This window comes from Scyliorhinus canicula, chromosome 19 (genome assembly GCF_902713615.1).
Source record: "Scyliorhinus canicula chromosome 19, sScyCan1.1, whole genome shotgun sequence".
Lineage (NCBI taxonomy): Eukaryota > Metazoa > Chordata > Chondrichthyes > Carcharhiniformes > Scyliorhinidae > Scyliorhinus > Scyliorhinus canicula.
Window position 1 is genome coordinate 62,931,696 of NC_052164.1, and position 24,693 is coordinate 62,956,388.

Below are 24,693 nucleotides of genomic sequence, written 5' to 3' on the forward strand. Positions count from 1 at the left end.
TTGTAGAGTAAAGTGTGTGACAGAGAAAAAGGACCATCAGAGGACTGGAGAAAGCAGCAAACCTGTACAGTGGAATCCCATACAAGACAATATCTGGAACTGTGCATAGTTGAAGGCTAATAATAGAAGTATTATGTTAAATACTAGAAGTATTATGTTAAATACAAAGCTCAAGATCTCACCATTGAACAATTGCTACATTAATTTACAAACGTCTGACTTGTGTGTATAATGTTTATTTAAAATGTGGGTTTCAGTAAATTGATTTTGAAGATTGTATTAAAAAATGTAAGGTTGCCATAGTTCCAGATGATTATAGGCTGCTTTCCCCTTTGTGGACTGGTCTCCTACACCATTTGAACTCAGGATGATGCTGTGTGGAGAAGACACAGTGGTCAACATTTAGCAACTAGAGCTAGTTTGCCAGATACAGAGCTAATTGAGAGTCTGTAACAAACTGTGCCAAGTGAAGACAGACATGAGAACCTGACAATACCAGAAACGATTGTGTCAATTTGCAAACATGGCGTTGACTTCAGTTGAGACAACTATGGACGCGTCCAAACTAAATTGAAAACACTAGAGGTTACAGTCAATACAAAAAAGCAGATGCCTGAGGTTCGCCAACAACCACACAGGAAGACACGTCCTCACAAAACGTCTATCATATTGACTGATGTGTTTATTAATTGTCCATATTATACATTTTGATTGTTGATGCTATACTGTGTTTCATTGCAGGAACCTCTGATGTAAATGGGGAGAAAGTGTGGACATGTTTGTTTCCAGTTGGAACAAGGTCACTTTCAGAGTCTGATCATGTAACATATTGATGACATCATCGGCTATTTATATAGGAAAATAGGTAGTCTATCCTAACAGACTATGGAGTAAACACCTTTTCAATAAAGCTCTTGTTTGTTTGTACCTTAGCCTATCCTTTAAAAATACCACAATTAGTGTTGCATTAATATATCTATAATCTTAATTATGAATGTTTGTGCTTCCTGTCTGCAACATTTAACTTCCTGCTGTCATGTATGAACTTTTTTCATTATATCCACATTTATAATGGTGAAGCTCTATATAAGTCGATCACACTGATTATGCATCTGGTTCCTCCAATTCCCTCATCTATTTTTTCAAATTGTATATTCACCCATCCTGTGTTTCCTCTTGTGAGATTATCGAGAGCTTAGGGGCGCTGTTTAAAAATAAGGGGTCACTCATTTAAGACAGAGGTCAGGAGAAACGTTATCTCTCAGATGGTCGTGAGTCTTTGGAACTCTGTTTGTCAGGGAGGCACTGTGGCATAATAGGCAGCATTACTGCCTCACAGCTCCAGGGACCCAGGTACGATTCCTGCCTCAGGTTACTGTGTGGAATTTGCATTTTCTCCCCGTGTCTGCATGGGTTTCCTCCGGGTGCTCCGGTTTCCTTCCACAGTACAACGATATGCAGGTTAGGTGGGTTGGCCATGCTGAATTTCCCCTGAGTGTGCAAAGCTTAGTTGGGGCTACGGGGATAAGGCAGGGGATGGGGCCTTGATAGGGTGCTCTTTCAGATGGTCTGTGCAGCGTTCATGGGCCAAAAGGCCCCCTTCTGTACTGTAGGGATTCGATGATGATGACAGTGGAAAAAGAGTATTTGAATATTTTTAAGGCAGAGCTGGATAGATTCTTAATTAACAAGGGGGGGGGTGAAAGGTTTTCAGGGGTGGGGAGGAATGTGAATTTGAGATTACAATTAGAGCAGCCAGGATCTTATTGAATGGTGGAGAAAGCTTGAGGAGCCAAGTGGCCTACTTCTGCTCCTAATCCATATGTACATATGTGTCTCTCTTGTACCATAATTTTTTCATGCCCTTTATAAAGGGTTATGGTCAAAAAAGCTAAAATTTAACAATCTCAATTTCACAATAACACAATAGCAATTAGTCAATTAATTTTCTTGAATTATTCTCATAGTGTTCAATTATGATATTACGGGTGGGATTTAACTAAATGGAACAAAGTCCCATAGCGAGCACATTTGGCCGTGTGATTGCAGGCGCCCACAGCGCCAAGAAACATGACAATATAAACTGGCACCCACGTTAGATAGAGGGCCACAGCAGGGAATGCGCGGATCAGCAGAGTCCTCACATAGCACCGTTTTGTGGCTTTATATCCTTGATGTGATCAAGCTATAAGTCCCTGGTGACAGCCTAGCGACCTGTTCTGGGAATTACTAGCTATGGATACAGATGAAAGTTTGTCTTCGTGTACCATTAGGTGGATAGAGAGTTTTACAGCACAGAAACTCTCCCTTTGGCCCATCCTGTCTGTGCCGGCCATCAACCACCTATCTATTCTAATCCCATTTACCAGCACTTGGTCCGTAGCCTTATATACTATGGCTTTTCAAGTCCTCATCTAAATGCTTCTTCAATGTTGTGAGGATTCCCAACTCGGCCTGGATTCTCCCAAAATGGGACTTCGTCCCCACGCCGGTGTAAAAACACTGGTGTTTTACTCTAGAGATTCCTTTGAAAAAGAGCTACTTCACTAGCAGGGACCCAGAGTAATTCATGCAGCTTTAGCTGTGGATATGGGCCCCCGCACTTCAGGATTTGAGTCCGTGCATACGCATGACGAGCGCTATGGTGGACTTGGATGCAGAGACACATTGTAAATGTACATTCCCCCCCAATCGGCTGTGCACCCTAGGATCTGACCACGTGGATATTAACCCCGGCTGCCTATAAGGCCCACTCCCTCAGTGTCCGATCACCCCGCCCCCCACTAGGGCGGCCGTGGACTGAGTCCGCAGTCGTCACACCAGCATCCCGACCAGCAATTGCAGGTGAGTTCCACGCCATCGGGAACTCAGCTGGTCGGGAGCGGAGATTCACTGGGTGGGTCTCTGTCAATGGGCACCCAGCCGCGCAGAGTACTCCGCGATCACGCTGATTCTCAGATCCCGGAGAATCGCCGGACCGGAGCCGGGCCCGATTTCTGCGTGAAATTGGATTCTCCGCCCCCCACGCTGAACGCGATTTTGACGCGGGGGCTGCAGAGAATCCAGCCCCTCTGCTAGCCTTTCAGGAAGTGCGTTCCAGATTCTCAACACCCTCTGCCATTTTTTCTCAAATCCCTTCCAAATTTCCTGCTCCTTCCTTTAAATCACTGCTGCCTGGTTATTGACCCCTCTACCCTCTCCCTGTCCCTCATGATGACCTTGATGATGTCCTCCCTCAGCCTTCTAAGCACTATGGAAAACAACCTGATCCTCACCAGCCTCCATTCGTAGCTGAAATGCTACAGCCAAGGAAATATCCTGGTCAATCTCCTCTTCATCCTCTCTTGTGCAATCACATACTCCCAAGGTGACCAGAATTGCACACAGTACTCTAGCTGTGGCCGAATGAACATTGTATGGAGTTCCATCATAACCTCCCTCGTCTTATATTCTTGTATTGGCTAATAAAGCCAAATGCCCAATATGCCTTCTTAACCATCTTATCTACCTGCCCTACTGTCTTCAGTGACATTGCACACCAATATCCCTCTGGTCTTCTGCACCTCCTAGCGTCCTACCATTCATTGTGCTGTCTCTTGCCTTGTTAGTCCTCCTAAAATGCATTACCTCACACTTTTCAGGGTTAAATTCTATTTGCCACTGTTTTGCTGATCTAACCAGCCCATCTATATCATCCTGTATTCTGAGGCTTTCTTCCTTGCTATTTACCAAACCACCAATTTTCGTGTCATCTGCAAACTTACTGATATTCACATATTCACAGCTAGATCAGTAATGTACACTACAAACAATGAGGGACTCAGCACTGATTACTGCAGTACACCACTGGCACAGGCTTCCAGTCACAAAAACAACCTCTGACCAACATCCTCTGCCTTCTGGCACTGAACCAATTTTGGAATCTCTTCCTGTGGGCTCTTACCTTCTTGATCAGTCTCCCATGTGGGAACTTGCCAAAAGCTTATTGAAGTCCATGTAGACAACATCAACTGCACTACCCTCATCTGTACATCTGGTTACCTCATCAAAATTTCAATAAAATTTGGTAGACTTGGGCCGAGAAACTCGAAGTACCCACGAGTTCCGCCGGCGTCATTTGCGTATGGTCCTGCCTGGCGGGACCTCGGCGTTCTGGCTGCTGGGGCCGTCCTGGTTGGGGGGGGGGGGGGGGGGGGGGCGGGAGGGAGATGACTCTGGGGGACGCGTCCAATGTGGCCAGGCTAGTAATCGGGGCAACTGATCGGCGGGCACGCTAATTCCTGGGGTGGCCTATGTTCCTCCGCGCCAGGCTGCTGTAGGGATCCGCCATGTTTCCCTTGGGCCGGCGTGGAGATGGGCGTGACACGTATGCGCGGACCCATGCCGGCCCTGGTGGGCCAGCTTTTGGCGCCGGAGCAGCGCACAGCACTCCGCCACCGTTCTGGGCCCCAAGGGCAGAGAGAATGACTGAGCCTGAAAGCCTGTTGAGGTTTTGACTCTGACACAGTACTTGGCCTAAAGAGGAGAATTAGAATTCTCTGAGTTTGAAGACTGTTGCCAAAATGGACTCCTCGGATCACCTGACTGTCTCCTTGTGGATTCAGGCTGGATCCCCTTTAGCCTGATGAATAGGGGGCAGCCTCAGGCATCACATTTAAAATTCAATGTTCTATTTAATAAGGACACAGGGAGTTCACACCGAATAAAATAAATAGCCATAGTTTTATTTACAACACGATATACATGCTAGATCCCAACAGGATTCCTGTTTTGGTCAGTGCCTTACTAGCCAACAAGAACAATGAATAAAGAATAAGAACAGGCCCTTCGGCTCTCCAAGCCTGCAGCGATCATTTTTTTTTTATAAATTTAGATTACCCAATTATTTTTTCCAATTAAGGGGCAATTTAGCGTGGCCAATCCACCTACTCTGCACATTTTAGGGTTGTGGGGGCGAAACCCACGCAGACACAGGGAGAATGTGCAAACTCCACACGGACAGTGACCCAGAGCTGGGATCGAACCTGGGACCTCAGCGCCGTGAGGCAGTTGTGCTAACCACCAGGCCACCGTGCTGCCCTGCACCGATCATGAGGCTTGTCTAAAATAAAACCTTCTGAACTTCTAGGGTCTGTATCCCACTGTGCCCATCCTATTTATCAAGATGCCTCTTAAATGCTGCTTCGTGTCTGCTTTGACAACCTCCCCTGGCAGCGCGTTCCAGGCAGTCACCACCTTTGTTTAAAAAAACATGTCTCGCACATCTCCTCTAAACTTTTCCCTTAAACCTTAAACCCCAAGTAATTGCCTTTTCCACTCTGGGAAAAAGCATCTGACTATCCACTCTATCCACACCACTCATTATCTTGTAAACCTCTATCAGGTTGCCTCTCAACTTCCAACATTCCAGTGAAAACAAGTTGAGTTTATCCAACCTCTCCTCATAGCTAATACCCTCCAGAACAGGCAACATCTTGGTAAACCTCTTCTGTATCCTCTCCAAAGCATCCACAACCCAGAATTGTACGCAATATTCCAAATGTGACCTAACTAAGGTCCTGTAAAGTTGCAGCATGACTTGCCAATTTTTATACTCAGTGCCCCGACCAATGAAGGCAAGCATGCCAAATGTTTTTGACTCAGGCCAGAAGCACGGTTTGATTCCCATACCAGCCTCCCCGGACAGGCGCCGGAATGTGGCGACTAGGGGCTTTTCACAGTAACTTCATTGAAGCCTACTCGTGACAATACTCGGTTGGAGGACCTGCGGGAGAATGAACATGTGGTCAGTGGGAGGGATTAATCAGTCTGTGTGGCAATAACAATTCATGTTTGACAGGTCCTCCGATGGATCCTCATCTCTGCGGCATGTGTCAACCTCCACATTGGTGATCACTCTGTCCTCGGCCACACCCATCACATCCATACCCCGTTCCTCAAATGTCATGAGGATTCTTATGTCCGTCTCCCAGTTGCCAATCTGGGCACTCTCCCGGCGACTGTGGAACAGTTTCTGCTGCTGAAACAGGGAGGGCACCGTTAGTGAATTTGTCTATATATGTGGTTGTGGAACCCACCTCTTCACTCACCTGAGGAAGGAGCAGTGCTCCGAAAGCTTGTTGGACTCTAACCTGCTGTTGTAAGACTTCTTACTGTGCCCACCCCAGTCCAACGCCGGCATCTCCACATCAGAAATGCTTTTCAAAATTGTACCTACCTCGACTACTGCCTCTGGCAGCTCGTTACAGACACCCACCACCGTCTGTGTGCTACTCTGCTGGGAAGTAACCAAGGCAGCTAAAAGTACCGCACCTACAGAATTTAAATAAGGAACCTTCCCTCCTCCCTCTAAACCTGATTGCACCTACAAGGTTTACCATTAATGCGACTTCCAAAAATTCAACAGTGGAAGCCATCGCAGCTGCAGAGATGACTCTACAACCTCAAAACCTTTACTGCAGACAACCTAACATCCTGACATCAAAACAAATCAGGGCCGCACTTAATACAGGCCAGATTGCTCCACCTTTATAAGTTCTGTTTTGACCTCTGTCTGTAACTGAAGTTTATGTGTACGTGTATTAGTGACTATCTTTCTGCAGGTAACTTTCAGAACAACAGTGTGAAATAAGCAAATGTTTCTAACCCAAAGAACAGAATTTACTGCTAGGTCATTTTAAATTTGAATTACTGGGTAAAGTAAACACACACACAAATATATTATCCATCGGTAATTTGGGGGAAACAGCTTTTAAAGTAGCCAATACGTCACATTTTCTAAAGACTTCAGACTCTCCAAAAGCCAAGACTGATATTTTTGCCAGGTTGTATTTCCATCGTGTAGTCTGAGCCTGTGCAGTGCATCTAATATCCCAGGATTCATTTGATATTTATGTAGTTCTATTGAGTAATGGTTTATCTCCCAGCAGTTTCTTCAGAAATGCTTTTCAAAATTATTTGAAGGAAAGCTCGAGGGCAAATTTCAAAAGCTTTGTTGAGATAAAACTTATGTTTACAAGCACAGAAATGTTTTGTGTTCAAAGGAAAGGGCAAGTTTTTGATTGCATGGGTCCCTGTTCTGAGTTTTTGGACATAAGTGAGAGGGATCACGGGAGGGAGAGAGTCAGAAAATGGATGAGGGCTGGAAAGAGTACGGTAGCTTTAGGTTATGTTTGGCGAACAGTATTATGCACTCAACATAAAACATACCTGGTGATCTCCAGTGATGTTACTGCTATGCCACTGTCACCCTGTTGGGTGCCTGAAGTGGGAAGTTACCTTTCCCTGGCATTGTGGGTGGAATTCTCCTTCCTGGGACTCCTGGCTTGCGTTTCCTGACGGGACGGAGAATCAGGAGTTGGGGAAAAATCAGGGTGGTTTGGGCCACCCCCGTATTTGGGGATGCGGGGGGGATCCCAGGCAATCCCGGGTGGGGGCTGCTGTGCAGGGGGCTTCGGGGCCAATCTACGATGCAGGTGCAGGCTGTGGCCAGCCGCAGGACACCTCTGTTAGGCTGCCCGCTCAAAATAGCGGCCTGAGAGCGGGATTGCCTTGTATTCCACACGATGCATAAATTTACATGACATGGAACACTGAATTGCTCACCAGTTTGCGCTCCCAGGGGGACCTTAAACTGGTTGCAATTCAGGACCGGCGGGAGAACATAGGGCAGCGCCGAGAACCGCATGCTATTTAACGCGACTCGCATTGTAAAGGGGCCTCAGCGGGGAACACACGGCCAAGGTTGCACATAGCCAGGTTTTATTTACTGGGGATCTCTGCTCGCTGTAACTCTCCAGTGTAGCGAGAGATCTCCGAAGCTCCCAAAGCAATCCCCGACCCCCCGCCCCAGGCTCAATGCACTATGGGAATGTCTCTGGCTGCCACCTCGCACCATCCATGTAGGGCACCCCGGCCCGATCACCCACATGCAAAAAATACCAGCTTGGCACCTTGGCAGTGCCAACCAGACAGTGACCAGGCCAGCTGGCAATGCCACCCGGACACCTTGGTAGTGCCAGGTTTTGCACCCAGGTGGCACACCAGAGTGCCAGGCTGGCACTGCTAGGGTGCCCAGGTGGCACCAACAATACCAGGGCACCACCCTGCTCAAAGGGCATGCAGCTGGGGGCCTCCGATCCACTGGGAGACCCCCCCCAGGGCCATCCTATCTGGTCCCTGTTTGTGGGGATCAGTGCTGAACAGTGCTTACCCAGGTCTCCGAGGCAAAGGGATGAATCCCAAAGCCTCACGTACCTCGGGAATCTGCACATTAGAGGGAGACTAGCTGTCTCACTGTAATGTGAAGATTTGCCAAGAAATGATCCCGCCCACAATGGGCTGAATTTACATCGCAACGTCTTGTAAGATCACATTGGATCTCGTGAGGCGTTGCGAGCTGGGTAGATTCCGGGAGCCATGTCTCTCGGTTTTTATCGGCCACACAATGCCGTGACGAGCTGCTTTTCGGGCGCAGGGTGGCCGTTCGATTGTGCCCAAGTCTCCCACATTGTATAATTTTCACAAATCAATCCTTGATAAAGATAAAAAGATCAAGAAAAGATGTCATGAATAAGTGCTCTAATGTACTGTACCATCTTGTCTCTTTCTAAAAGAAACTTTCTAATGATTCCCGAATTCACCAGGTTCAATAATTATTAACAACAGCAAGATAATGAATCATATTAACTGGTTTCCTCACATGGGCAGAGGTACTGATTAACGGACTGCATCCAGTGTTGTATTATGAAAGGTTTCAATCAAGACATGCCTGAGGTCCTACAATATTCCCTGCTGCTTTAAGACTTCTCATTCATCATGCCATATTAATTGAAATCTCCTTAAACACTACTGTGAAACCTTCAGTCTCACATTTGATTGATATTGGGTGAGAGCCGCAGATTCCTTGAAATGCCAAATTGCGAATAATTTAATAATTAATGACCATGCTCTCTCAATTCATTTCTGCCCCTCTCTATGTAACCATTTGTATTGGCTTTGGTTGTTTATTCTGACTCCCCTCTCCATCTTGATCCATGCCACAAGATATAAAGTCCAACACATAAACCCAGGAAAGACCAGAACAGACTGCTCGCAAGTTCCAATTATCGTCAAATTCACTGAAATCCATCACTGAATTTTACGCACCCTTTGTTAATGTCAGTGCCTCTGTGATTTGCTGCACAGTGCAGTGAACACCATTCCCTTCATTTCTATGAGCTTGCTTCTCTTGCCAAGTTCCTTTCACATTGTTGTCACTGACCTAACTATTAAAGGCAGCATTGTGACTTCCTGACAACACAAAGAAAAATAGTTTTCCTCCAGGCTACTCTTGTCTCCTCACAGCAAGCACAATGATTGGATGGATTTGTAGCATTTTTATTGTGTGTGTTACAGGCAGACCTTACTAAAAGCAACTTAAACAATTCAACTGTTGAGAAAATGACTGAAAGTGCACGCACTAAAATGATTTCAGGATAATTTTCATGAAAATGAAAATAAGCATTTATGGGCATTGTTACTTTTTCCTCGCACCCTTAATTTTCTATCTTTGCCCTTTTTCCCTCCTCATGGTCTCATTTCATGAAGCATTTTATTTTCCTCTTTATTTTGTCCATTAATTCTCTTTCATTTTACACCTTGCCTCACTGATTGATTCTTGGCTCCCTCCGAATTAGCTATTGCAACAAAATCGGGATGTTTTGTCTGTGGTACATCACTTCATTTCAATTCCTTTGAAGCCACAGCTCACCCTGCTTTAAAATTAACTACTGCTGGCTGAATCATCAAACTCTGTGCAGCTCAAGTGGCCACGTGGGAATGGGGCTGTGAAAGAAGTCAGGTCGTGGGAGGTGGGAGTTATCCCCGGGAGTGCGGACAGAATCCATAGAATCCCTGCAATGCAGAAGGAGGCCATTCAGCTCATCAAGTCTGCTCCAACCCTCTGAAAGAGCACCCTACCTAGTCCCATACCCCTGCCTTATCCCCATAACCCCACATAACCTGCACATCGTTGGACACCAAGAGGCAATTTACCATGGCCAATCCACCTATCCTGCACATTATCATAGATATCATAGAATTTACAGTGCAGAAGGCGGCCATTCAGCCCATCGAGTCTGCACCGGATCCTGGAAGGAGCACCCTACCCAAGGTCAACACTTTCACCCTATCCCCATAACCCAGTAACCCCACCCAACACTAAGGGAAATTTTGGACAGTAAGGGCAATTTATCATGGCCAATCCACCTAACCTGCACATCTTTGGTCTGTGGGTGGAAACCGGAGCACCCGGAGGAAACCCACGCACACACGGGGAGAATGTGCAGACTCCGCACAGACAGTGACCCAAGCCGGAATCGAACCTGGGACCCTGGAGCTGTGAAGCAATTGTGATATTTATAATGCAACCGCGCTGCCCGCTGGACTGTGGGAGAACCTTATTGAATGGTGGAGCAAGCTTGAGGGACTGAATGGCCTACTCCTGCTCCTAATTCGTATATTCATATGTTAGGAGTGTGATGGAATTGTCTCACTTGATTGGATGAGTGTGGCTCAATCAATTCTCAAAGTGCTTGATATTATCCATAACAAAGCAGTCTACTTGATGAACAGCCCATCCACATTTTCTCCTTCTACCACTGACACACAGAAGTGGCAGTGTGAAGATGCAGTGCAAAAACACAATAAAACTCCTTCAGCAGCGTCTTCCAAACCCTCAACCTCTGCCACCTCAAAGGACAAAGGCAGTAAATGCAGGGGAACACCAGCATTTGCAAGTTTCCTTCTAAGCCATACACCAACATGACTTGGAACTATATCGGCTGTTCATTCACTGTCGCAGGGTCAAAATCCTGGAAATTCTCCCCAACCCCCATCATGGTGTACCTGTACCACAGAATTGCAGCCGTTGAAGCAGGTCATTTCCACTATGTTCTCAAGGGCAATTAGGGATGGGCAATAAATGTTGGCCTTGCCAGCGATGATTGCACTATATGAAAGAACAAAATAATATCTGCCCCCTGCCAGTTGGTTGCTGCCTCCAATTAAGTTCCATATTTCCTTGCAAGAGAGACACAAGTGTGTCAGTGATCGCATGGGATATGTTTGGGTGATGTGCCTGAGATGGTTGAATAGCTCATTCAAGCTATTCAAAGATGAAACAGTTAAGAGTGGGTGTGAAGCTTGCAGCAGTGCTAAGTGTTTCAGTGTGAGATGTATCTCGGAATGTGAGCTGTGAGTCGTGATTGATACAGATTGCCAGTGGTTGGGGGTGGGGTGGGGGGTTGGTAGCTGGTGAATTAAGCAGTGTCTGAAGCTAATGGTTCAGGTGTAAAAATTAAGGCATTTGATAGTGATCACGCATGCGAGATCACTGGACGTTTTGCATCTCTGCAACCAGATCCTCATGGCTACACTGCTTGTATCGATTGCGACAGATATAGAACATAGAACATAGAATAGTACAGCACAGTACTGGCCCTTCAGCCCACAATGTTGTGCCCACCATTTATCCTAATCTAAGATCAACCTAACCTACACCCTTTCAATTTATTGCTGTCCATGTGCTTATCTAAGAGTCACGTAAATGTGCCTAATGACTCTGCTCCAACTGCTCTCTGAGAGTTTACCTGGAAGCACTCTTGGCCTTCATTTGATAGACATTTCTCCACCCGTCCACAACTATAGTCTTCAGTGCTAGCTCTAAGAACATGGAAACATGCTCTCTCCCTTGTTGCAGCAGGAGTCATTCTTGTTCCAGGTCGGAGTCGGTTGAAAGGCTTACATTAGATGTGAGGAAAAGTAACTGTTCCAATGTTCTGGGACATCTTCAAAGGAATTTTACATTATGCCATTCAGGAAAACTGATAAAAGTCACTGTTTTGAGTGATGGTGTTTCTGTTGAGGATTAGCACCGAGGAAGCTGTTCTATCAACAGGACTTGGCATTTTGGTCGGAACCCTGACATTCGGGTCAGAAGTGCTGATGTACCATCAATTGGACTCGAGTCGTGAAAAAGTTCCATATATCAGGCTTTAATCAACTAGTTGTGTGCCCGGCAGTCGACTTACAGAGAAAGGCCGACTGCCGGGTCCTACGGGTTCTTATACCCTGCCTCGTAGGCGGGACTACTTGCCTCTCGGCCAATGGGTGAGCAGTCACATGACTAGCCTCAATCAATCAGCAGAGAGGCACATGACCGACCTGAGCCAATGGGCAGCGGGTGCTCTGCACCAATGGCAGATAGGTACCGTAAACCTCATAGTTATACCACCACATTCACCCCTTGTGGAGAAAGAAGCCGGTGGGGGGGCAGGAGTAAGAAGGGGGGGGGGGGCTGTTGGACTGGTGGTATGACTAGAGAGAATGAGGTGTACCGAGGTAAATGGCGGCTGCCCACTGGCTCGCGACGACTGTGCAGATACAAGAACGGCAATGAACAGTACATAATTAGAAAAAAAACGAAGAACATGTGCAACTTGTACATTGGAACTCTGAATGACACAAGGAGTCCGATAAAAGTCCAGTGGAACATCAGATCGACGCGATCAGTCTGTCGGGCGCCCTCGATGTTCTGCTGGACCGTCGCAGCGGTGCCGGTGACGTCGGGCCGGTGGCCGTCCTTGACTCCGGGAGCGGCGGTCGTGATCCTGAGTCCGTACCCCTGGTCGGTTCTAGCGAAGCTCTGGCCGTGGGAGGGGGTTCCGGTGCGCTGGGTTGCGGGGGCGCGGGGGGGGGGGGGGTGGGACTGGGCGGAGGGTATTGATGGTGGGGGGTTGGGGCCGCACGCCGGCGGGTGCCAGGTCTCGAAGGGAGACCGTGTCCTGCCAACCGTCGGGATACTGCACGTACGCATACTGCGGGTTAGCGTGGAGTAACTGGACTTGTTCCACCAATGGGTCGGACTTGTGCACCCGCACGTGCTTCCGGAGCAAGATGGGCCCGGGTGTGGCCAGCCAAGTCAGGAGTGGGGATCCGGAGGACGACTTCCTAGGGAAAACAAGAAGACGTTCATGAGGCGTTTGGTTTGTGGCAGTGCAGAGGAGAGACCACATTGAATGGAGGGTGTCGGGGATGACCTCTTGCCAGTGGGCGATAGGGAGATCTCTGGACTTTAGGGCCAGTAGGACGGTCTTCCAGGCTGTGCCATTCTCCCGCTCGACCTGCCCGTTACCCCGATGTTTATAACTGGTCGTCCTGCTAGAGGCGATGTCCCTGCTGAGCAGGAAATGACGCAGCTCGTCGCTCATAAAGGAGGACCCCGGTCGCTGTGGATGTACGCGGGGTAACCGAACAGGGAGAAAATGGAGAGGAGGGCCTTGATGACAGTTGTCGTGGTCATGTCGGGGCAGGGGAGGGCGAAAGGGAAGCGGGAGTACTCGTCAATCACACTTAAGAAGTAGGTGGTGCGGTTGTTGGAGGGTAGGGGACCCTTGAAGTCCATACTCAGACGTTCGAATGGGCGGGACGCCTTTACCAGATGCGCTTGCACGGGGCGGTAGAAGTGCGGTTTGCACTCTGCGCAAATATGGCAATCCCTGGTGACGGTCCTGACTTCCTCAATGGAGTAGGGCAGGTTGCGGGTCTTGATAAAGTGATAGAAGCGGGCTACCCCTGGATGGCAAAGGTCCGCGTGGAGGGTGCGGGGGCGGTCAATCTGCGCACTGCCACAGGTACCGCGGGACAGGGCATCAGGAGGCTCGTTGAGCTTCCCAGGATGATACAAGATATTGTAGTTGTACGTGGACAACTCGGTCCGCCAGCGCAAGACCTTGTCGTTCTTGATCTTGCCCCTCTGTGCATTGTCAAACATGAAGGCCACTGACCGTTGGTCTGTGAGGAGGGTGAACCTCCTGCCGGCCAGATACTGCCTCCAGTATCGCACAGCTTTAACTATGGCCTGTGCCTCCTTTTCCACCGAGGAATGGCGGAGTTCGGAAGCGTGGAGCGTGGAGAAGAAGGCCACGGGTCTGCCCGCTTGGTTGAGGGTGGCCGCCAGAGCTATGTCAGACGTGTCGCTCTCGACCTGGAATGGGAGGGACTCGTTGATAGCACGCATCGTGGCCTTTGCGATATCCTCTTTGATGTGGCTAAAGGCCTGGCGGGCCTCCATCAACAGTGGAAAAGTGTTGGATAGGATGAGGGGGCGGGCTTTGTCGGCGGAGTTCGGGACCCACTGGGTGTAATAAGAGAAAAAGCCCAGACAGCGTTTAAGGGATTTGAGGGAGTTGGGGAGGGGAAGTTCCATCAGGGGGCGCATGCATTCGGGATCGGGGCCTATCACTCCGTTACGCACTACGTAGCCGAGGATGGCTAGACGGTCGGTGCGAAACACGCACTTATCCTTATTATATGTGGGGTTAAGGAGTTCTGCAGTATGGAGGACTTTTTGGAGGTTGATGTCATGGTCCTGCTTTTCGTGGCCGCAGATGGTGACGTTATCAAGATACGGGAAGGTCGCCCGCAAACCGTATTGGTCAACCATTCGGTCCATCTCCCGTTGGAAGACCGAGACCCCATTTGTGACACCGAATGGAACCCTTAGAAAGTGATAGAGGCGCCCATCTGCCTCGAACGCAGTGTACTTGCAGTCACCCGCGCGGATGGGAAGCTGGTGATAGGTGGACTTAAGGTCCACCGTGGAGATGAATTTGTACTTTGCGATCCTGTTAACCAGGTCGGAAATACGAGGGGGAGGGTACGCGTCCAGCTGCGTAAACCTGTTGATGGTCTGGCTGTAGTCAATGACCATTCGGTTTTTCTCCCCAGTCCGAACTACCAGCACTTGGGCTCGCCAGGGACTGTTGCTGGCCTCGATGACTCCTTCCTTTAGTAGCCTCTGGACCTCGGACCTGATGAAGGTCCGGTCCTGGGCATTGTATTGTCTGCTCCAAGTGGCGACGGGTTTGCAATCCGGGGTGAGGTTCGCAAACAAGGAAGGGGGTCCACTTTGAGGGACGCGAGGCTGCAGACAGTAAGGGGAGGAATAGGGCCGCCGAATTTAAAGGTCAAGCTCTGCAGGTTGCACTGGAAATCCAGTCCTAAGAGTGCCAGTGCGCAGAGGTAGGGGAGGACGAGGAGTTTGTAATTTTTAAAAACCCTCCCCTGGACCGTGAGGTCCGCTACGCAGCACGCGGTGATTTGGACGGAGTGCGAACCTGAGGCTAGAGCTATCTTATGCTTAACTGGTTGAACGGGGAGCACGCAGCGTCTTACCATATCGGGGTGGACAAAGCTCTCTGTGCTCCTGGAGTCTAGTAGGCAGCTCGTTTCGTGTCCATTGAGAAGGATCTGTTTCGTCACCGTGGAGTGCGTGCGTTGCCGCGACTGGTCGAGAGTCACTGCAGCGAGTCGTGGCAGGAGGTCTGGGTCATCTTCGCTAGCGGAGGAGTCGCTGGTGGGGTCCTCTGTATTGATCCAAAATGGCGGCACCCGTTGGCCGGACATGGATTAGGGGCCCCAAGATGGCGGCGCCTGTGGTCCACACGTGGGGTCGGGGCCCCAAGATGGTGGCACCCAGGACCCAGACGTGGCGTCCGGGACCCAAAATGGCGATGCCCGCGGGTCACTCGTGGTGGCTAGGGGCAGGGGCAAGGAGGTCCGTGGGTTGCCCGTGGGGGCCGGGAGCGGGGGCAGAGAGGCCTGCATGCCATGCGGGGCCCTGGAGGAGCACGGGGGGGGCGATCTGCGGTCGCTGCGCGGAACAGCAGCAACCGACTTTGATTGGCAGGCCACTGAATAGTGACCTTTCTTACCGCAGCACTTACAGACTGCAGTGCGGGCCGGACAGCACGGGCGGGGGTGCTTGGCCAGGCCACAGAAGTAACAGCGGAGCCCCGTGAGCTTATCCGGGCGCCCCGCAGCGCAGGCCTGAGGGGGGGTCGGATTCGGCGGGAGACAGGGGGGTTGTATGCCACGTAGCCCAGGGGCTGCCGCGCGGCCGGGGGCATATGCGCGGGCGTTTCGGTCGGCAACCTCCAAAGAGGATGTGAGGGTCCATGCCTCAGCGAGGCTTGAAGTGTCCTTTTCTAATAGTTGCTGGTGTTTTGCAGAAGGTTTCATGCCTGCAATGAAGGCATCACGAATTAACAGTTCCGCATGTTCTGCCGCAGTAACTTGCGGGCAGGCGCAGTTTCTCCCCAAGACACCGAGGGCCCGATAAAATTCATCAAGGGACTCACCGGGGAACTGCTGCCTTGTAGCCAGGAGATGCCGCGCGTAGACTTGGTGAACAGGCCTGAGAAAATGTCCTTTCAGAAGGTCCATGGCTGCGTCATAGTCTTGTTCATCCTCAATCATCGAGTAGACGGCGGTGCCCACGCACAAGTGGAGGATGTGGAGTTTCTGCTCCATGGTGGGCTGGCTGCCTGTGGTGGAGAGGTAGCTGTTGAAGCACGCCAGCCAATGTTTAAAAGTTGCTGACGCGTTTGTAGCATGCGGGCTGATGCGGAGGCAGTCTGGTTTGATCCGAAGCTCCATTTCCAAAATTCTAGTTGATTAAATTGATGTACCATCAATTGGACTCGAGTTCTGCAGAAGTTCCATATATCAGGCTTTAATCAACTAGGTGTGTGCCCGGCAGTCGACTTACAGAGTAAGGCCGACTGCCTGGTCCTACGGGTTCTTATACCCCGCCTCGTAGGCAGGACTACTTGCCTCTCGGCCAATGGGTGAACAGTCACATAAATAGCTTCAACCAATCAGCAGAGAGGCACATGACAGACCTGAGCCAATGGGCAGCGAGTGCTCTGCACCAATGGCAGATAGGTACCGTAAATCTACTAGTTATACCACCACAAGTGCGCCATGTGTTGGGAACTGTCACCTGACAGTGATTTTTGTTTTGATTGGCCAATTACTAGCCAGAGGGCACACTCGCAATTCAACTAAGAATGTCCAGCCAAGGTGAGGCCCTCCAACAAGGCAGGCTGCAGGTAATGGAGAGAGAGAAAACAAGGCCAAAAAGCTCTCTGAGCAATCTGAAAAAATGTGAAATAAAAATTGGTCACAAATGGCGGGCCTTCATTGTGGAGGGGAAACAGTGGATGTGTTGGGGGCTGAGTGAATGGCTGGGGGGAATAGGGGGTGGGTGAGTGGTGGTGGTGAAGAAGGAGGGGGGCGGTATGGGGGTGGACCTTAAAGTCTACCTGGAGCTTCCATTCAACCTCTGAACCTCTGATCCATGAATTTCATTGGCCTTTTAATTAGTTTAATAAGCCCCTACTATTTGCAGATGGGTAGCCGTTCCATCGCCAATCCAAGCTCCAACAAAATGACTCATGGGTGGAATGGTGCCAACTATGAAGCAACGTGCCAACCACTGGCATGAAATTATGTAATTATCTGCCTCTATGCTTACTACCTCCATCTTCCCACCTCTTTCCCAGTAAGGGCAAAACCCCCCCGATTATTTCTTGCAGGCAACAATAAAGATTGTGGTGATTGTTAATAGACCGCTGTTGCATTTACCTATTTAATGTTCAATAAAAGTGTCTCGTGGTTTATATTTGATGTTAAGCGCAGATTCATTCAGATCCTGGTGATAACGAGATATGCAATCGCATCTATTATATTCCAGTAATCCAATTATAGGTTGTTTTTTTAACTCCTGGCTTTGACATTTACAAAGATATGGGGCAATAGGAGATACACAGGGCGGAATTCTCCGCTCCCGGGAAAAATCAGCAGGGCCATCGTGAACTTGGCCGAGTTTCCCGACGGCCTCGGAGGCCACTCCTCTCCCCCTATTCTCCCCTCCCGGCGGGGCTAGGATGGGCGCTCCATAAATCTCAGCCGCGGGGGCGTCGCACCGATAATGACGTGGCCGGCGCGCCTAATGACATCAGCCACGCATGCGCAGGTTGGCCGGCTCCAACCCGCGCTTGCGCGGCTGACGTCATGACGCTGACGGCACGAACCCGCGCATGCGCAGTGGCCGTCTTTCCTCTCAGCCGCCCTGCAAGACGTGGCGGCATGATCTTGCTGAACGGCGGAGGGGAAATAGTGCGTGCGATTTGGACGCCGGCCCGACGATCGGTGGGCACCGATCAAACGGGCTTCTCACTCCCGTTTCACAACGGCAGCAACCAGGTGTGTTTGCCGCCGTCGTGAAACGGCTGCGAACGGCAGGCTGCTCGGTCGGAGAATCGCTGTTCGCCATGAAAAATGGCGAGCGCCGATTCTTCCGAGCGGGGGGGGGGGGGGAGAATCGCGGGGGGCGTGAGGGGGGGCGTGAATTTTGTCGGGGGGGGGGGGACGCGGGGGGATCTGGCCCTGGGAGGTGCCCCCATGGTGGCCTGGCCCACAATCGGAGCCCACCGATCCGTGGCCGGGCCTGTGCCGTGGGGGCACTCTATTCCTCCGTGTCGGCCGCTGTAACAATCCGCGATGGCCGACGCAGAGATTAACCCCCCTGTGCAAGCGCTGGGATGACGCCAGCACACGCTGGTGCTCCCGCGCATGCGCCAACTCGTGCCGGCTGGCAGAGGCCTTTCGGCACCAGTTGGCGTGGCACCAAGCCCCTTCCGCGCTGGCCGGCGCGGCGCAAACCACTTCGGTGCCGGCCTAGTCAATCCTCCACACCTTCGGGGCGGCCCAATGCCTGAGTGGTTCACTTCTCAGCGCCGGAGTGGCCCGCCCTGCCGGTTCGTTAAGAATCCCACCCCATATGTCGGCCAGATCAGGTAAAGATGGCAGATTTGCTTCCTGAAAGGACATTAGCGCAGCAGATGTTTTTTTCATAATGACAATCGTGATTGGTTTCATGTTTATCATTAGACCTTTACTTCCAGAGTTTTTTTATCAAATTCAAATTCCACCATCTGCTCTGGTGGGATTCGAATCCAGGTCCCCAGAGCATTGCCCTGAATTTCTGGATTACTTCTCCAGTGACAGGAACACAATGTTACTGCCTCCCCAAATTGACACTCTGGCACGGCTTTTTCCGCCTGGTTTGAATTGGATTGGATTTTGTTTATTGTCACGTGTACCAAGAAAAGTATTTTTCTGCGAGCAGCTCAACAGATCATTAAGCACATGAAAAGAAAAGAAAATATATAATAGGGCAACGCAAGGTACACAATGTAACTACATAAACATCAGCATTGGGTGAAGCATACAGGGGTGTAGTGTTAATCAGGTCAGTCCAGAAGAGGGTCATGGTAACAGTCCAGTAATAGTGGGGAAGAAACTGTTTTTGAGTCTGTTCGTACAAGTTCTCAGACTTCTGTACCTCCTGCGTGATGGAAGAAGTTGGAAGAGAGAGTAAGCTGGGTGGTGGGGGTGGGGGGGTGGGGGGGGGGGGAGGCCGCTCTAAGGGCCCCCCACCCCTCCCCCCCGGCGATTCTTAGACCGGGATGGGCCGAGCAGCCACGCTAAAAAAGCCGAGTCCCTCCGGCGCAGTCCATACATGCTCTGAGCCAATGGAACTTTCAGCGTGGATGCATCTGGGGGCAGCCTGGTGGGGAGGGGGGGTCCGACGCCTCCGCTGTGGCCTGGCCCGCGACCGGGGCCTGCCAATCGGCGGGCCGGCCACTCGGGCTGGGGGCCCTCTTTTCTTCCGCGCCGGCCTCTGGAGCCCTACGCCATGATGCGTCGGGGCTAGCGTGGAGAAGGGAGACACCACGCATGCGCGGCAATCGCGCCGGTCCCACTGCGCATGCGTGCGTTGACGCCTGTGCCACTGCACATGTGTGGACCCCGCAGCGCCCATCTGATGCCGGGATCAGCATCTGGAGCGGCATGGGTCTCTCCAGTACCATGCTGGCCCCCTGTAGGGGTCAGAATTGCTGATCCTGAGGTCATATTGATGCCGTCGAAAAATGCGACGGCATTTATAATGGCGTCAACACTTAGCCTCAGAATCAGAGAATCCCGCCCCAGGTATCCGGTCTTGATTTAGGAACCAATCCCCAGTTTATAACACAGTTCGTATGGGAAAATCAGTTCAAACTTAGGATGATTTGACTTCAGGTTTTCAAGAATCAGTTCTGTCGCAAGTCTGAGGACTACCTGTGTAGTATCAGAAGCAATCACTGTTTTCTGCACCATTTACATGGTGAAACCTATTTGATTTAGCAATCCTAGAGCTTCTTGCGACTAGAGTGTCCTTTGCACAGGTCTGTATGCTCAATTCCCAAAATGAGAAATAATGCATGAAAATTTGTAAAACGAAATTGCTGACGACTTTTAGTCTATGAGATAATAACAAAAAGAAATTGTGCTGACAGTGGGTGGGAGATCATAAAATCATAGAATCCACAATGCAGAAGGAGGCCATTCAGCCCATTGAGTCTGCACCAGCCCTTGGAAAGTGTACCATACCTATGCCCACGCCTTCAACCTATCCCCGTAATCCAATAACTCCACCTAGCCTTTTGGACACAAAGGCAATTTAGATTGGCCAATCCACTTAACCGCACATCTTTGGACTGTGGGAGGAAACCGGAGCAACTGGAGGAAACCCACGCAGACACAGGGAGAACGTGCAGACTCCGCACAGAAAGTGACCCAAGCCGTGAATTGAACCTGGGACCCTGGAGCTGTGAAGCAACTGTGCTAACCATTGTGCCACCCTGCTGGGATTGGGGTGTGTAACAAAAGCTGGGCCAATAAGTCACTGTGGAGAACATGGCAGAAAAGGGTCATCTGGCTTTGGGGGGACCAATTGGGATTTAGAGTGGGGAATCATCCGGGGGTGGAGCCTCTCTTGGGCAAGGGAGCTCGATGCAGCCATGAGGTTGCTGTTTACCTGCTAATAAATCCTTTTTTGTATTCACAAGTGGTCATTACAGTCACAGCGTAACAGTAACATCTCAAACAGTAAGATGAGCAAAATGAATGGGAATAGGTGAATTAATGTTTGAGAACAAAACTCGGGCAAGGGAGCAGGGATTCTGGGAAATCTGTCAAAAAGTTAAAATCCGTAAGAGTAATTGAACATAATCAAAGAATTAGGACAGAATTGTAAGGATAGAGATTAAGGACAGCTTCCTTCTGTGTGTTAAAAGAAGAAGGAAATTAGAAAAAAGCAAACCAATGGAAGAGAGAGAGAGGAGAATTATTTAAGACTTATACAAGAGCATATAACTGCGGAGAGGATGAAAGGATTGGAAGTAAAGAGAAACTCTGAGTTCCAGGAACTGCAGCAGAGATATTGCAGAAAACCTTAAGGCTGGAAATCGAGAAAATATGGATGAGATTACTGGAAGTCTCAATGTTGTAACCTCAAAGTTGAGATTTTTTTTGTGTGTGAGGTGGAATTACAGCAACAGTTTTTCTGAAATTAGATCAGAGTTTAGAAGGATTAAACTGAAATCTGAAGAGAACTTGGAGGCAGAAATTGCTGACAACTTTTAGTTTAAAAACAATCACTGAGTTGGTAAAAGGTTGCTTGGGGCACCATGTGCAGCAGTCACGGGGAAACTTGTTTGATTTAACACTCCCATAGCTTCTTGTTAGCAGAATGCCCGATGGCATTGGTCTGTGTGCACAATTTTCAAGATTAAAAATAATGCATGAGAAATGGCACAGATCACAAATGGCCAATGCTGAGTGGAATCCAGTGGGGCCTGTTAGAGCGGGAGACACGGCAAGTGAAGGGGCTTCTTTCAATGGGAAACAAAACCTCGGCCTCCTGCTGGAGATTCAGTCAGTTGCGTTTCGACAGCAGATCAGACCTCATGCTGTTCAGTGGCAGGTTCTAATTTTCAATACAGTTGCATCCCATAAATACTCATGATCTTGAATCTTTTTCAAATTAAGCCCTACCTTTAAGTTGAGGTGAGTGGCAGGTGGCAAATTTGTGGCACCGGTTTCATGGGCATTTGAAGGTGATGAGCATCAATCGAGATTATCCGTTTGGATAAATTTGCGGCAGGAAATCTTTGTTAAAGGTGAAGGAAGTAGGAAGAAGGCTGGCAGCTTGGATGGAGGACCAGGAGGGACAAGGGTGATTCCGAGGTAATCGGCTGGTTTTCTTCAGGGGCAGTTATAACGGTCGGATGTCTTTGTGGAAAGGGAGGGTTGAGTGGGCCTTAAAGTGGAACAAAAAGGCTTAGAGGAAGGGGACTGGGTAGGATTTGGAGCATGGAAATGCACAATAGGAAAGATCTGGATTCCTTGAGAGGGAGCAGTCTGGAAATACAAAACGGGGGGCCTAAAGAGTGTTCTTTATAGTCCAATATCGGATGTTGGGTGTCAAAGTGATGAAGGTGACGGTCATGTGGAAGGTCCGCAGTTGCATTGGGAAGTTAATGCTGTACAACAGCACGTCCACTCAGAGATAAGGATAATGAAAAATCTCCGAGGGTGAGTCAAGGGGCTGTTAGAACATGTCATGATGCTGGGCGGGGGAGGGTAGAACATAGAACATAGAACAGTACAGCACAGAACAGGCCCTTGATGTTGTGCCGAGCCATGATCAACCTACTCAAACCCACGTATCCACCCTATACCCGTAACCCAACAACCCCCCCTTAACCTTACTTTTTAGGACACTACGGGCAATTTAGCATGGCCAATCCACCTAACCCGCACATCTTTGGACTGTGGGAGGAAACCGGAGCACCCGGAGGAAACCCACGCACACACGGGGAGGACGTGCAGACTCCGCACAGACAGTGACCCAGCCGGGAATCGAACCTGGGACCCTGGAGCTGTGAAGCATTTATGCTAACCACCATGCTACCATGCTGCCCCCAGTAAGGGAAGATACTGGGGTTGGGTGGAACAGTTGGGGGAGGGAGGGTCCAAGATCAGAAGAAAGTCTATAATGAGAGAGATAATGGGAGCAATTCTCCGACCCCCACGCCGGGTGGGAGAATCGCAGGGGTTCCGGGCGATTCATGCCACGCCGCCCTGGCACCCGCACGCAATTCTCCCACCCCCCCAAAATGGCGTGCCGTGTTTCACGACAGGCCACTCGGAGAATCACCGCTCGCCGTTTGTAGCAGTCGAGCGGCGATTCTCCGGCCTGGATGGGCTGAGCGGCCTGCCCATTATGACAGGTTCACGCCGGCACCAAGCACACCTGGTCACTGCCGGCATGAACAGTGCGCGAACGCTGCGTGGGCGGCCTGTGGGGGGGGGGGGGGGGATCGAGCACCAGGGGGGCGCTCAGTAGGGGTCTGGCCCGCGATTGGTCCCCATCGATCGGCGGGCCGGCATCTCTAAAGGACGCACTCTTTTCCTCCGCCGCCCCGCAAGATCAATCCTCCATGTCTTGCGGGGCACCCGTAGGGAGGACGGCAACCGCGAACGCGCGGGTTGGCGAAAGCCAACCTGCGACTGCGCGGGTGACGTCATTAATGCTGCGCTGCTTTCACGCGCCGCCAAGGCCTGGCGCGCGTAAATGATGCGGCGCCGCTCCTAGCCCCCCCCCCCCCCCGGGGGTGGGAGAATAGGGGGCGAGGAACGGCCTCCGATGCCGTCGTGAAACCCGACGGAGTTCACGACGGCGAGGTCGCTCCGGCGCGACATCGGAGAATTCCGCCCAATATGTCCACTGCCCCTCTCACATGGTTAAGTATGATGATGGAAATTTCAAGGGTAACAGAGGGAAGTCCGAGTAATCTTCTACAATCCCCCTGACAGTGCATGTGCCAGCTGATTCTGCATGTTCAACCATATCCCACAGAGTGGTGAGTATAAAACTGGACATGAACACGAACATCAATAACGATGGAGTGCAAGCACACAGCATTGGTTCCTCCACAATTCAGGAAATAGACCTAACTCCCCGGTAGCCATCAATGCGTTCCAACAATAATAACCATAGTGGTGGCACAGTAGTCAGCACTGCTTCCTCATAGCGCCAGGGACACGGGTTCTGTTACGGCCTTGGGTGACTGTGTGGGGTTTGCACTTTCTGCTCGTGTCTATGTGGGTTTCCTCTGGGTACGCTGGTTTCCTGCCACAATCCAAAGATGTGCAGGTTAGGTGGATTGGCCATGATAAAATTGTCCCTCAGTGTCCAAGGGTGTGTAGCTTAGGTGGAATTATGGGTTTAGGGCAGTGGAGTGGCCCTAGGTAGGGTGTACTTTCAAAGGGTCAGTGCAGACTCGATGGGCTGAATGGCCTCCTTCTGTACCGCAGGCTTTCTATGTTTCTATAATGTGTATTAGTTTGCTAGTTCCTGTGACTAAGCTCATCTCCAAAAATGATAATGGTGTCCTCATGAATCGAGTGAGACTTTTTTTATTCTTTCATGGGAACTGGGCATTCCACTGATCCATTACCCAAAATTCAGGATCAATTGGAAGAGAAAAAGGGATGACACTGATGTCGGGGAAAGACAAAGGGTGCAGGTGATTTGAGAAACACAGGAACCTCTTCTTGTTTCCCTAAAACGTTCTTTTCCTTTCTTCCATCAATTTGCCTGGCTATCTGCCTCCTCTCCTGAAGGCATAGATTTTTCACAGGCGACATGAGCATCAATCACCAGAAATCTTAAAAAGTTCTTAAAATTCCAAATTCCATGCAGTGTATAGTAATTGCCCACTAAAGTGGAGATTACACACTGAGCTTCGAGGTATCTGCAGCCTGGGTACAGCTAAAATCTCACTTAGTATGAGAAAGTACATCCTACAACATTCATTGCTGTTGAGCAAACTTGCACAGCATATAATACAGTAGTGGGTTGCTCATCTGGGACCTTGGGTTAGTTAGCTTCAGTTTGAAAGTCTTAATTTATGT